This window comes from Myotis davidii, unplaced genomic scaffold (assembly GCF_000327345.1).
Source record: "Myotis davidii unplaced genomic scaffold, ASM32734v1 scaffold38, whole genome shotgun sequence".
Taxonomy (NCBI): domain Eukaryota; kingdom Metazoa; phylum Chordata; class Mammalia; order Chiroptera; family Vespertilionidae; genus Myotis; species Myotis davidii.
The window spans coordinates 4311762-4324787 of NW_006291383.1; the positions used below are offsets into that span (position 1 = coordinate 4311762).

Here is a 13026-nt window from a genome sequence, read left to right on the forward strand (position 1 = left end):
CCCCAACTTTAGCAGCTGCTTTCACTTTTTAAACTGATAAGAACAGATACTACACTTGATCTTAGCCAAAAGGCCGAGAAGCGATTGCTTTCACTTTTTAGAAGAGCCTACTACAAGATGGTATTTGTTTTTAGCACAAAATTATATATTTACCCATTTGAAAATTAATTTGTCACTGTTTCATGGTATTCTGCAAGAAAGACAATGATTTCAAACTCTCTCTCCACCATCTGAAAAAGTTGGGGAACACCCAGTTTCTGCTGTCTGTCATGATTCAATTGAACAGCCCATGTTTGAGTCCTTATAACATACCAAGCACTGTGCTAGATGCTGTAAAAGATTTTAAAATGAGAACAGTAAAGCCTATGTCTTCCAGAAACTTACAATATAGTGGAGGAGACTCATGCATTTTGATTTTATTTTTTTGTCACCCTGTGATTTATTTTTGAGCTACTTTTCCCCTAGGTTCTTAACATAAAGGCTAGGGAATCAAGACTACTCACTGTATTCATTCAACAAATATTTATTAAAGACCTGTGGAAAGCAGTGTCAGTTACATTTTGTATATGTTCTGAAGTTAGAATCCCGGCTCTGCCACATCTGGCTATGCAACCCTGGGCAAGTCACTTCACTTCTCTCTGAGTCTCTTTTCTGTCACCTATAAAATGTGTGTGAAAATAGTATATTAATCAAAGTAATCTAACTGCTGTAATACACAACGAAATGGATGCTCTTTCTTGCTTGTAAAATAATCCAATGTGGATGGTTTGGCACGTGGCCTTCCTTCCACACGCTGACTCAGGCATCTGGGTTTCACTTTGTGGCTTCACCATCCCCTGGGGCCCTGAAGACACAGCCTGGGCGATGGTATTGGGCTGCCTAGAGATCTGAAGATGGGTAGGCATCATGTAGGTGACATGGAAGGACCAGGCAGCAGGATCAGCATGTACAAAGGTCCTGTAGTGAGAGAAAGCACATCAGAGGAACACAGAGAAGGCCAAGATGGCTGGTCCCCGGGAAGTGAGGGAGCGAGTGGGCTAAGGCGAGGCAGTGAAGATGGGCAGCCCACTGAGACCTTATAGAATGAAGAACAGAAGTTGGGTCTTTATCCCAAGGAGCAAAGGGCAGCTATCAGGGGGCTTTAAGTCAAGAAATGCAATGTGCTATCAGTGCTTCCCATCCACATGGCCTTGCCCTGACATTTTGGTGTACTGTGGGCAGTTGCAAAGGCTAGCACCTGTTTCTATAGCTGAGGACTTTCTCAGACCACAGAAACAGGCTTTCCTTGCCTGTGGAGCAGGCAGAGGTGCCAGAGGTTTAACAGCCCTTCCTCGCCCTCCATTCCCCCACCCCGCTGCTCCAGAACAGCCCTCAGCCTTATAGAACTTAGTAGACAAACACCCAGCTCCCTCCCTCCTCAGGTGAGATAACTCTGACCCACATGTTGTACACTGGCTCCAGAGGTCCCAGTGGGATCAAGTCCCAGGTGCTCACAGTGCAAACAGTCTGATCCTCCTTGACTGGCTCCCTCCCCTTCCCTGACTCTTTCACACTCCCCTGCCTGTGTTTCCTGGGGTCACTCTCTGAATAAACTCTGTACTTCTGAATCTTTACCTCAGGCTTTTAGGAGACCCCAAATAAGATGGTCTATCATAAGGATAATGGATTGGCAGGCAGCAGGGGTGGGGAGGGGAGGCCAGTTGTCGAGGCAGGAGATGCTGGGGCTTGAACTGAAGGACACTGGGCTCGGAGAAAGTGGAGGAAAAAATCATCAGAGCCAAGCTGTACAGCTGATGTGCAGGAAAAGGAGGAGGGCGATGTGCAGGCTGCCTCCGGGGCTTTGTCCTCCCTGGAACAGAGGGCAAGGGGAAAGGTCAAGATTACATATGTTAATGTTTTTGTGCATGTCACAGAACAGCTTGTAACCACCAGATTTTCTAAAACTCTCTGCTGTCTTCTTGCCCTGCCTTGACTCATCAGATTCTAGAACAATGTAGCTGCCTTCATTCAGGGAAGCTTGCGTTTCCTCCTGCAGGGCAGGATCCAATAACAGTGTTCTCATCCAATAAAGGAGGCTGGCGCACAGGGACAAAATATTGAATTAAAAACCATACCAGAACTGCTGAGCTCGCTCCAACCCCTGAACTGCCTGCACGTGCCTTTGCTCTGCAAACTAGTAGCAGGAGCCCCAGGGAAATACTCTCCAGGAGAGCAGAGAGGACGGGAGGGAGGACGAGGGAAGCAAACTCTCTGCCACAGTTGGCTGAGCCAATGCTGAGAGCAAGGATTCAGCTTCCAGAAATCCAGTCCTGAGCCGTCAGCCCTGGCCTCGGTCCTATCTCCATGAAGCTACCTTGGACGAAGAACTCTGAGATCAGGCATTCTTGGGTTTGCAGCCTGCCTCCACCATTCTGGTTGACTCCATGACCTTGAGTAAGTCCCTAAATACTCTGAACTGCAGTTTCTCTTGTTCACTGGCTCCCAGAGGTCTCCAGTGGGACAAGTCCCTGGCGTCCACAGTGCATCCTGCTTGATAACCCCTCGGCTGGCTGTCTTCCCTTCCCATCTTGCCATCATTGCTTCTGCTCTCCTTATTCTCTCACATTACATCCTGACTCCTTGCACATAGTGGGAAGCATGACTACCTGTAGCGTCCAGATTTAAATCCCACAACTTGTACCTTGGAAAGATGTGTTGTTCCAAGGCCCAGCACATGCCAGCACTGTACTTAGTGCTTATTTAATCCAAACAACTACTCTGTTCCCATCTTACAGATAATGAAACCAAGGCTCAGAAAAGTTAGGTAACTTGCCCAGGGTCACACAGTCATGTGTAGCTAGATTTCAGGTAAAATGGTGTAAGCCTTTTATGTTTTCTATTAACCATTGCATGCTACACTCCTTTATATAAGAAATCACCCATTTTCAAAGTGTTGGGGACCTCCGTGCCAGTAGGGGGGATGCCACTCTCTCTTTGATCATCCCTTATTATAGTATCCAATGTCCTACCTTACTATGTTCTCTCTCTTCTTCCACATGTTCACCCCTCCCACCCCCGAACTCTTCACTTTTTTCCTCTAAACGAGGGGTGGGGAACATCTAGCCTGCGGGCCATATGAGGCCCACGAAATCATTTGGTGTGGCCCTGCCAAGGCATTAGGGGTGAGTAAATTAAATGTTTGACCAAATATAACAGGCTAATTTTTAAGTCAATAATTTTGTATGGCCTGAGAATGATGTTATAAATACCCAAGTGGCCCTTAGCAGAAAAACGGTTCCACACTCCTGCAGACCTTCACCAGTCCAAATTACAAATTCCTGTCCTTAGCCCTTGGCCAGCAGCTTCCCCCACCACATCATCACCTTCCAGCCACTGCAATTGACATGGTAGTGCTTGCTGACATCCATGCCCTCACCTGCCTCCAAGAAAGCTTATCAAGGTATTCTCCAACCCAAACAGTTGTTTTCAGGAAGAAAACTGCCGCCCCCTATGAAGGTGATCAACATGACTCCACCATGTGTTTCAAAAGCCTGAAGCTGCCCTAACCGGTTTGGCTCAGCGGATAGAGCTTCGGCCTGCGAACTCAAGGGTCCCAGGTTCGATTCCGGTCAAGGGGATGTACCTTGGTTGCGGGGGCATCCCCAGTGGGGCGTGTGCGGGAATGGTCAAGGGGGTACCTTGGTTGTGGGCACATCCCCAGTAGGGGGCGTGCAAGAGGCAGCTGATCGATGTTTCTCTCTCATCGATGTTTCTAACTCTCTACCCCTCTTCCCTCCTCTCTGTAAAAAAATCAATAAAATATATTTTTTAAAAAAGCCTGAAGCTCAGATGTGGTCCAGAATGGAGCTAGGAGTTTGGAAGTGTTAAGGCCAACAGTTTGGGGTTGTTAAGGCCAAGCCATGGGAATATATGAGGTCACCCAGGGAGAGTGAGTGGGGTGAGAAGGGCAGAAGCCATGTCAAGGCCTCTGGGATAGGTTCAGACTCCTGGCTGAGGATGAAAATTGGGGAAAAGGAGGTGATTACACAAATCCATTGTCAGGGCAGAGACCTTGAAGGGGGAGCACCAGCCAGGCCCCTGGCAGCCCAGGAGCTTGGGAGGGTGTCGTTCAGGGTTCTTGTCATTAGGACAGAAATCCAACTTGACCTGGTCAAGTCAAAAAGGAGATTGTATTGGCTCCTGGTATCTAAGACAGATAGACTACTCAAAGCTGAAGCCAGGCAGTGGTGCCCTCAGAGGAAATTGGGCACCATGGGCTCAGGGGCACCATGGACTCAGAGGCTGGCAGGACCATCTCACTATTGACTTCTGCTTTCCTCAATCTCTCACATTACATGCTGACTCCATTCACCTAGTGGGAAGCATGACTACCTTTAGCCTCCAGATTTAAAGCCCAAACCTTGTACTTTGGAAAGAGATGGGCTCTGCCCCTAGATGAAATTCCAATGAAATGTTTCTGATTGGTTTAGCTTTGGTTGGGTGTCCACCTCTGGCCCAATTAACTATGGTCAGAGGGCTGGAGGCAAGTAAAAATATGCCTGCTCCTTTAGGGACCAGAAGGATAGAGGAAGGAGGCATGGTTCTCAGAAGGTGGGCTCAGAGGAAGACAGGGGGTACAGGGCGAGTATGGCAGGATGAAAGTAGGCCCCATACAAATGTGGACGTCCTTGACACCAGGAAATACTGACTTCAGCATTAAGTCCAAGGAATGCCTCTCCGAAATGAAAGCCACAATGTTAGAGAGCCAAACAGAGAGTCAGAGCAAGGAGAGCAAAGACTCAAGCCAAGCCAAAGAGCCCAAGCAGCGTAGCAGCCCAGGCCTTAGCTCATTGCCTGCTGGCTACACTGTGCATAGGCGCAGGTTTGGGTGGCCATGCCATGCTGCTCCTTCTTCTGGTATAATCTTTAGCGTTACCCGTTTCTCATTACTATCAAGGACCTTAAGATGCAGGATAACTTAGTTACTTGAGATGTGAAAGGTCCAAGCAGCCATGGCCAAGGAGAAAGTCCCCTATGTCGGTCCATCTGTGGTTGACCTATGGCTGCAGAACCTCAACTCCTGCCAGAGAATGTCACGCTCTGGCTCCAGCACTTCCCTTCTCCTCCTCCAGATTCAGGAATGGAATTCCAAGGCCCGGACACCTACATAACCGCCAGTGCTATGGAAACTGGATTTGGGTGAGTGGGGATCAGATGAGTCTAATCGTAAGGGGAGAATGGGGTGAGGGTAGAGGTTTCCACAGGGGCCAAAAATTCAAAAATGATAACAATAGCCACCACTGGTATGAGGTACTGAGTACTTATTACGCAGCCTGCACTGTGCTAAGAGCCCTTTTTGTGCATTTTTTATCATCAAAGCCCTATGATGTATTATTTTCATTCCCAAGAATTGAATCTCACAGACATTGAATGACTTGCCTAAGGTCACATGAGGCCCTGTCACCATCCATCACCTGGCGGACAAGAGCTCACCTCCCACAAATAAACTTATGACAAACATCCCCAACCCATTCTTTCAGCCATCGCCTCCCTAGGAAGCAGCTAAGCTGGAACTTGAACCCCACTCTGTCTCTCAGCTTTTTCTCTTCCCCAACCCTGAGCGTGAAAACAATCATTCGCCTTGGCATCCTTTTTACCTCTGTATCAGTCAGTCAGAATGCTTTGAGCTAAAAAAAAAAAACATCAACTTTGCTGATTAACAATGAGAAAAATGTATCAACTCAAAGATTAGGTTCCAAGGTATGATTGCTGCAGGGTCATTAATTCAGCAGCTCAATGGTGTCACTTCCATCTTCTCTCTGTGTCATCATTAGTGTGTTAGTTCGCCCACCTGTCACAAGACGGCTGTCACTCTTCTAGGCATCAGGTACAGAGGAGACCCCATCCTGCAAAAAAGAGGGGCTTTCTCTTTCTCAGAACAAGAAAACCTTTCCCAGAATCCCATGAGTAAACATTCCTTATGCTGTATCTCATTGGTCAGAATTGTTCCCATTCCTGTTTCCAAACCAGTCACTCACAGGGCAGTGGACACTTCATGAATGGCCATTGGATAAAGCCAAGCCCATGGCCCAATCAGGGAGAAAGAAGGCAGTGACTGGCTTGGGGTAGCAAACAAAACGCATGCTACTCCTCTCTTTTCTCTTTCCAACCCTAGTATCTTCTTTCTCTACCAGTTAACATTTATTCACCCTTCAAGAATCAATTCAAATATCATCTCTTTTGGGCAGTCTTCCCTGATTTTTTCCCCATGAGATTAACTGCTCTCTTCACTGTGCTTCCTAGGAACTTGGCACATGCTACTTACGTGGTCTTCACTACATTGTTATAGAGAGAGGTCGGGCTATACAGTAATTGGACCCAGGTTCAAATCCCAGGCCTGTTACTTCCTCAGCCTCCTCATCTGTAAAAGCACACACTTCTTTTTTGGCATTTTTGAGGATGAAGGCAGCTGGCAATGAATGTGTCCTGAAAGGAAGGGAGGGAGGAAAAAAAGAAACTATCAGGCTGGACTAAGCAAAACTCAACTCTCAGCAAGAAAAGCAAAAGTCATTCCAAGGTGCCAACCACCCGGCCCCCTTTCCCTGAAGCTCCCGTCTCCCTGGTTTTCCCAAGAAAGTCATTTTTCATCCCCAAAGTCATCTGGCGTAGAGAGAAGGGGGAGATGCAGTGGCAGGGTCTGCACTGTGCCTGCCCTGTCGCCATCCATCACCTGGCGGACAGGAGCTCACCTCCCACAAATAAAGTTATGACAAGCGTCCCCAACCCATTCTTTCAGCCATCGCCTCCCTCTTTCCATCATCTCTGACATTATAAGCCATCAGCCAAGCTGTTTGTCACGCCTCTGACAGGGTCTTCGCATCTCCGGCAGGAGGGCTGTGCTAAGGTATGGCTGGACTCAAAGGGGGGTGTCCCACCCCCACCTGTCATTAGTGACCTCAAGCTAGTATTTCACATGTGTGCTCAGAAAGGGTTTCTGTTGCAAGGGGAGGGGGTCCAGAGGTGGAGCAGAACTGAAGGGAAATTGAGCATTAGTGAATATCCCTACTGTGTGGTAACCAGCCACAAGAACCAGGCACAGGCCTTGCCCTTGAGAAGGGCCCAGCAGGGGAGTGGGAAACGAGCCATGTCCGCAGACCCAGTGCCAGCACAACTGTGGCAGAGGTAGTCTAGGGGACTGTGGGAGCACAGAGAAGGGTAGGAACATAGGGAAGTCTTCCTGGAGGAGGTGTCATTTGAGCTAAGACCTGCAGGACAAGGAGGAATAAGATGAAAGGGGGCAGTTTGAATGATTCCTTGAAAGGTCCCCTCTTTTCTCTGCAGGTTTGTCTATTTGTAAGCCTCAAATGTCAGAGTGGAGTGGAAGTTTGGGAAAGGGAAGAGAATCATATGCCAGGCAAATGTCGTGTATTAGTTTCCCAGGGTTGTCATAACAAATTACCACATTGAGTTGGTGACTCAAAACGACACAAATGTATTTGCTCACACAGTTCTCAGGGCTAGAAGTCTGAGATCAAGGATCAGCAGAGCTGGTGCTTTCTGGAGGCGCTGAGAGAACCCGTTCCACGCCTTTTCCCTAGGTTGCAGTGCCTATGGGCAAGCCTTGTTCCTTGGCTTACAGATTCATCACTCCAATCTCTGCCACTGCTCTGTTTTTACCTGGCCTTCCCCTCTGTGTCTCTAACTCAAATCTCTTCCTTTCTCCGACCTATAAGGACATCTGTGATTGGATTCAGAGCCTACACTAAATCCAGGAAGATCTCATCTCAAGATCTTTAATTACATTTACAGACCCTATTTTTATTTATTTTTTAAGACCCTATTTTTAAATAAAGGATTAGGACTTGGATATATATTTTTAGGGGGGCGGGGGCTTATGCAACCCAGTGCAGAGGCCAGAGAGCATGGTATACGCAGGGGACAGAGAGAGGTTACATGTAGCTAGAACATTGAAGAATTGAACATTGAAGTTCAGATCTCATCTCTGCCACCAATCAGCCAGATGACCTAGACCAAGCCCCTTAACTTCTCTGAGTCTCAATCTGCTCATATCCAATGTGAATTGCCCTCTGGACCTCTGAGGACTCTGATGAAGGTGAAATGTAGTCACTCTATTAAAGGGCCAGCTCCTCAATGGGAGTATATCCATCAGAAATCTTTTGGTTGCAAGAGACAGAAACCAAACCACACTGGCCTAAGCAAAAAGAGGATTCATTAGCCAAAGAGCCCAGGAATAGAACCGCGTCAGGCTCTGCTGGGTTCAGGGGCCCAGGTGATGCATTCAGGATCCAGTTTCTTTCCACCTAGCCTCTCTGTCTTGTGCTGCATTGTTTCATTTTCAGCGTTCCCCAGGATGGCCCTTTGTGCTGGTATCTTCCTTGGGCCCTACAGATCTGCTCTCTACCTTTATCCACTCTGCTTTGTGGCATGGAGGTTGACCTGAACGAACTGCATCAGCAAGCTCCCCTTGCCCTCTGGCTTCCAGTGGGGTCCAGCCAATGAGAAGTAATGACAGGCAATCAAGGAAGGGAGAAGATGAAGGTTGATTATTTCTCCCTCCTGGGTTTCTCCTGTCAGATCCGTCTACCAAAGGTCCTAACTCCTATCAGGTAGCTGCCTCTAAAGCCACAGCTATCCTTCTTGGATTCTAGCAACCACATCCTGCTATTGCCCGTTAGGCCGAGGGGTGCTAAAGTCCCCACTGTTATTAGGCCAAAGGAACAGCACCATCCATCCTTTGTGGGATTCCCTAAACACTATTGACACCTTTGTCAATAGTCCCTTTATTATACTCTCTGGAAATTACTATTTGAGTGCCTCTGTTTCCTTTAAGGATCTTGCCTGATACACCCCGGCAGCTCTTAGGTCTACCTGACCCTCCTCTCCAGGTGATAAGTAAGCCACACAATGATAGACTGTTACACTGGTGGCCCCGAGTAAACCATGCCTCCCAGGATCCACTCCCGCTGGAGTCCCCTCCTCCGCTGAATGTGACTGGCTTTGGACAATAGAATGTTAACATCTATGATACAAAAAGGCTTCATAAGCACTTGTCCATTTTGCCTGATGTCTTAAAATGCTCCCTCTTAGGATCCTGCTGTCATGCTGTAAGAAAGTATAGGGAAAAGAGCTCTGGGAAATTGCAGGTCGTGTGGGGGGAAAAAAAAGGCCACACAGAGGAGAACTGAGGTACTCCAGCTAACAGTCTCCACCAAGCTTCCAGGACCTGAGAGAAGCCTTTGTAACAAGGGGGATGGCGGTCTGCCCCAGTGGGGTGGGGTTTTAACACTAACATTGTTTAGAATTGCCAGCGTCCAGATTAAAAGCAGATTGACTTTTAGTCAGTGTTATTATCATCTTTAAGCTTTCTGCAAAACATGCTTCTCCTTATTGCCCGTGCCTGCGCTGGACCAATCCTCCTCCCCCCACCCCCATTATTGCTTTCCGGCCCTTCCAGTCCGGTCACAGCTGAATGCAGCCGCATGAGTGACCCCAGCCAACACCATATGGAACAGAAGCACCACTGTCAACCCACATAATCCTGAGAAATAATAAATCATTATTGCTTTAAGCCACTAAGTTTTGGGGTCATTTGTTACACAGCAAGGAATAATTGAAACATACCAGCAGCTCCAGCAGTGCTATATATTGTTACAGGTTCAAGTGCAGCTAGAAAGAGCCAGACTTTTCTGGCAGCTCCTGCAACAGTCCTTGAACTCACTCTGATTGGTTCCCCTCCAGTCATGTGCCAGCTAGAAACCATTTGCCAGACCAGGGGAAAGTGATGATGTGCTGATTGGATTAACCTGGGTCACATGCTTTGTCTCTGGATCAGGAGGTGGTGCCCCACTTGAACCACAGGGACTGAGAGTGGGAGAGAGGGAGGGTCCTACAGGAAATGAGAGAAAAGGGGGCTGGATGCTAAGGACACGTTATGGAGCTGAAGCTCGGGAAAATCATCCGTGGTGCTCCCTATCCAGCCACCATTTGCAAATGGATAAAAGTGGACTCCAATACAAAGGACCCCTGTGGTATGGTTAGGAGACCATAAAACTTTGGTCATGGACAGGCCTGGCTTCTAACTTCCTTTTTGGAAGCTGCTCTGGGCTCAACCTCTGTGAATTCATCTGTAAAAGAGGTTAGCTAATTCCTGCACAGATGGGTGGTAGTGGGGGTTCCATCAGATCATGGCTGCTGTAGACAGAGAGGGGCTCCCAGGCATCTCTTCAAGAAAGGGCTCGCCGCCCAGCACGGGGAGTGCGGTCAGCAGGCAGTCGCCAGCTGTCATCTCTGTCAGGTCTCCTCAGCTGTAGCCTGAGGTCACACCCTTCCCAGGGCAGCCTGCATCCGGTGACTGGGCGAGGGGTTCAGAGGCCTGGCCAGGCAGCGCTCATTCCCGAGCTCCCTGCCTGGGTGGTTGAGGCTTGGAGAACCGGCATCCGTTGGCTTCTCTGCCTGACCAAGGCTGCTTTCTCCCTTTCCTTTTATAGGTGTTGGTCCCTAATCAATACCTTGTACCACAAACTCTGCTCATGGAGATCCCCGCCTGTGAGAGATGTCAAATGCTTAACCCAGCACTTGGCACTTAGTAGACAGTTGGTAAAGGTTTGCTGAGTGAAACTGGCTCCTTGCTCGGAGAATGAAAAAAGGGGAACAGAGGGCGGGCGGATGAGGGAGGCTGGTGTGGGGACTGCCAGGCATTAAGCAGCTGTTGTCATGAAGGGGCCTGCAGGCTGGCAGAGGCAGCTCCTTCCTCAGAAGGCAGAGGAGGGTCCCTCCAGGAGCACCCTCCCTACCCCATGCCTCTGCAGCCTCCTGCCCGCCAAGCAACTGCCTCAGTTATGAACGAGGCCTCCCTCCTCAGAGCCTGAAGACAGGGACAAGGTGGGCCTTTCCTCCAGGCTCGTCCTGGCCCCAGCTGGCCTGTGTGGGATCCTGGGCTGTGGTGGTCCCGGAAGATGGCAGAGGCCACTCAAATCCTGAAGCCCAAGCCTCCTCCTCTGTCTGTGGAATCTCAGAGGTCGGGAATCTCGGAAGGGGAGGATCGGCATCCCAGGGCCGTCTTCACAAAACCGCAAACAATGCTCGGAACAAGGGACTCTGATTTTCAGGCTGGAAGGGGCCAGCCAGGCTCTTTGTTTTTCTATCTCAAGACTTTCTTGGAAGCCCTGGTCCCTTTTTCAGACCATCCATAGGCTCAGCCCAGAGATGCAAGAACATTAATGACCCTGAGCAACACTCAACCCCTGGGGGAATGGGAGCTGGGTGGGTAAGTGCCCTCGCCTCCTATCCTTTGGGTGAACAACTCTACATAGTACTCAGAGGGTCCTCCAGTGGCCCACCACAGCGACCAGCTCCTCCCGTCTCCTCACACCCCCACTCCTGCTTCCTGCGGTCACCTCCCCCCAAAATCACGTGTGCCCAAGTCCTTCCCCCAGGCTCTTCTTTTGGGGAACATAATTAAGGCAGGCAAACCTGAAATTCCATTTCACTCATTCTTCTCTCTGATTCCCACCTTCCATCTGCCTGCTGTTCCCAACAGACTTCGACAAATGCCCCTCCTGCAGCCTTCTCCCCGGGGCAGACAGACAAGCTGGCGGGTCCCGACCATCTTTCAACCCAGCCCTGGTTCTGAGAAATTTTAATGAAGGGACTTGGCTGGGCACCTGGCGGGCAGGTGCATTGGCGGCAGAGAGAGAGGGAAGGGACGTCTCTAAATGAGTCTGTGATGATTAAATCATTTGCTCTTCCCTGGGCTCCTCCTGCCTTTGGTTCTTAGGCTGAGATGTTGCCTCCAATTCGTTATCTCCCCTTTCTCGCAGCCTCGCAGCCGCAGCCGCCTCGGCAGGAACACTGAGCTGGGCTGAAAAAGTAGGACAGCCCAACGTGGGTAGAGAACCTGACAGTTTTCAAAGACTTTACAGGCTGAGAGCTATTTATAAATCCCTCTCCCTTTTACTTCATTATTATTGTTGTTATTATTGCTGGTCATTTTAATACAAATACTTATTAACCTCAGGGAGAAATTCTTTCCCTTTATGCCTCTTCTCTTGCTAAGCAAGAGTAGAGCCTGGCTAGGAAAGTTATGCAATAAAAATTCATTCATTTGCTCATTCATTCATTCACTTTTTGTAACTTCTCTGTATCTAAACCCTGAGGATACAAGATGGAGCCCTTTTCACTTGGAGCTTATAGCCTGGTAGGGACGTATGTTGGTCAGAGTCTAACCAGGAAACACTTAAATATTTACAAAAGAGGAACTTTAATTTAGCGACTGGACGGCAATGGAAGAGCTAAGCCAACTGGCAACAGTGAAGCCGCCCAAAGACGAACGACAGCAGGAGCCTGCCACCACCCCTAGACCTAAGGGACAGTGACAGAGGTAGTGTTGCCAGCCCAGGAGCAGGATCATTTGGTGGAATATGAAACAATGGAGCTATGGGCGATCTGGAGAAGTGGTAGAGACACAGCCACTGCTGGAGATGCTGCTTAAGGCTGAGAGGGAGAAACACCCTGGCCTCTTCATCCTGCCTTCCAATCTCTCTCCAGTGCCTTCCATTGACCAAACCCAGCTGGAAGCCAGTTATCCCAGAAGCCTGGGAAAGGCAGCCTGTGGGATTCAACTCCCCTGCAATACATAGTAGAATGGGGACTGGAGATATTGGTAAGCAAGAGATACTACGGGAGAAGTCTCAGGATGAGGTGCGAATACAGTGCTGGAGAACACAAGGAGAGAGTTATGGCTCACCAGAGGAAATCCGAAAATGAGAGGTCACTTGGAGCTGGGCTGTGAAGGATGAGCAGGAGTTTGTTGAGTAGGAAGGTAGAGAGTTTGCAGTGTAAGTAGTGGCATGTAGACAAAAGTGTATCCGTTGAGGATGTTTCGGCTGCAAGGAACAGAAAATTCCTATCCCAGGCATTTACTCTTGCTTACCCCACTACTTGTCTCCTCACTCTGGTCCAAATTCTTCTTGCCTTCAATGCCACCCCTTCAGTCACCTTTCCCTAAACCCCAGAGCTGGCAGCTAC

The 13026-nt window shown here is 48.9% G+C and overlaps 1 long non-coding RNA gene across 1 annotated transcript; it reads right to left on the reverse strand.

Annotated features, from left to right (window-relative positions):
- Positions 1-354: 354 nt before the first annotated feature.
- Positions 355-6461, reverse strand: LOC102768449. Its single transcript, XR_435721.2, has 4 exons — positions 6305-6461; positions 5831-5885; positions 1615-1849; positions 355-957 (listed from the first exon to the last, which is right to left on the reverse strand). It is a non-coding gene; the product is annotated as an uncharacterized LOC102768449 (long non-coding RNA).
- Positions 6462-13026: the final 6565 nt, after the last annotated feature.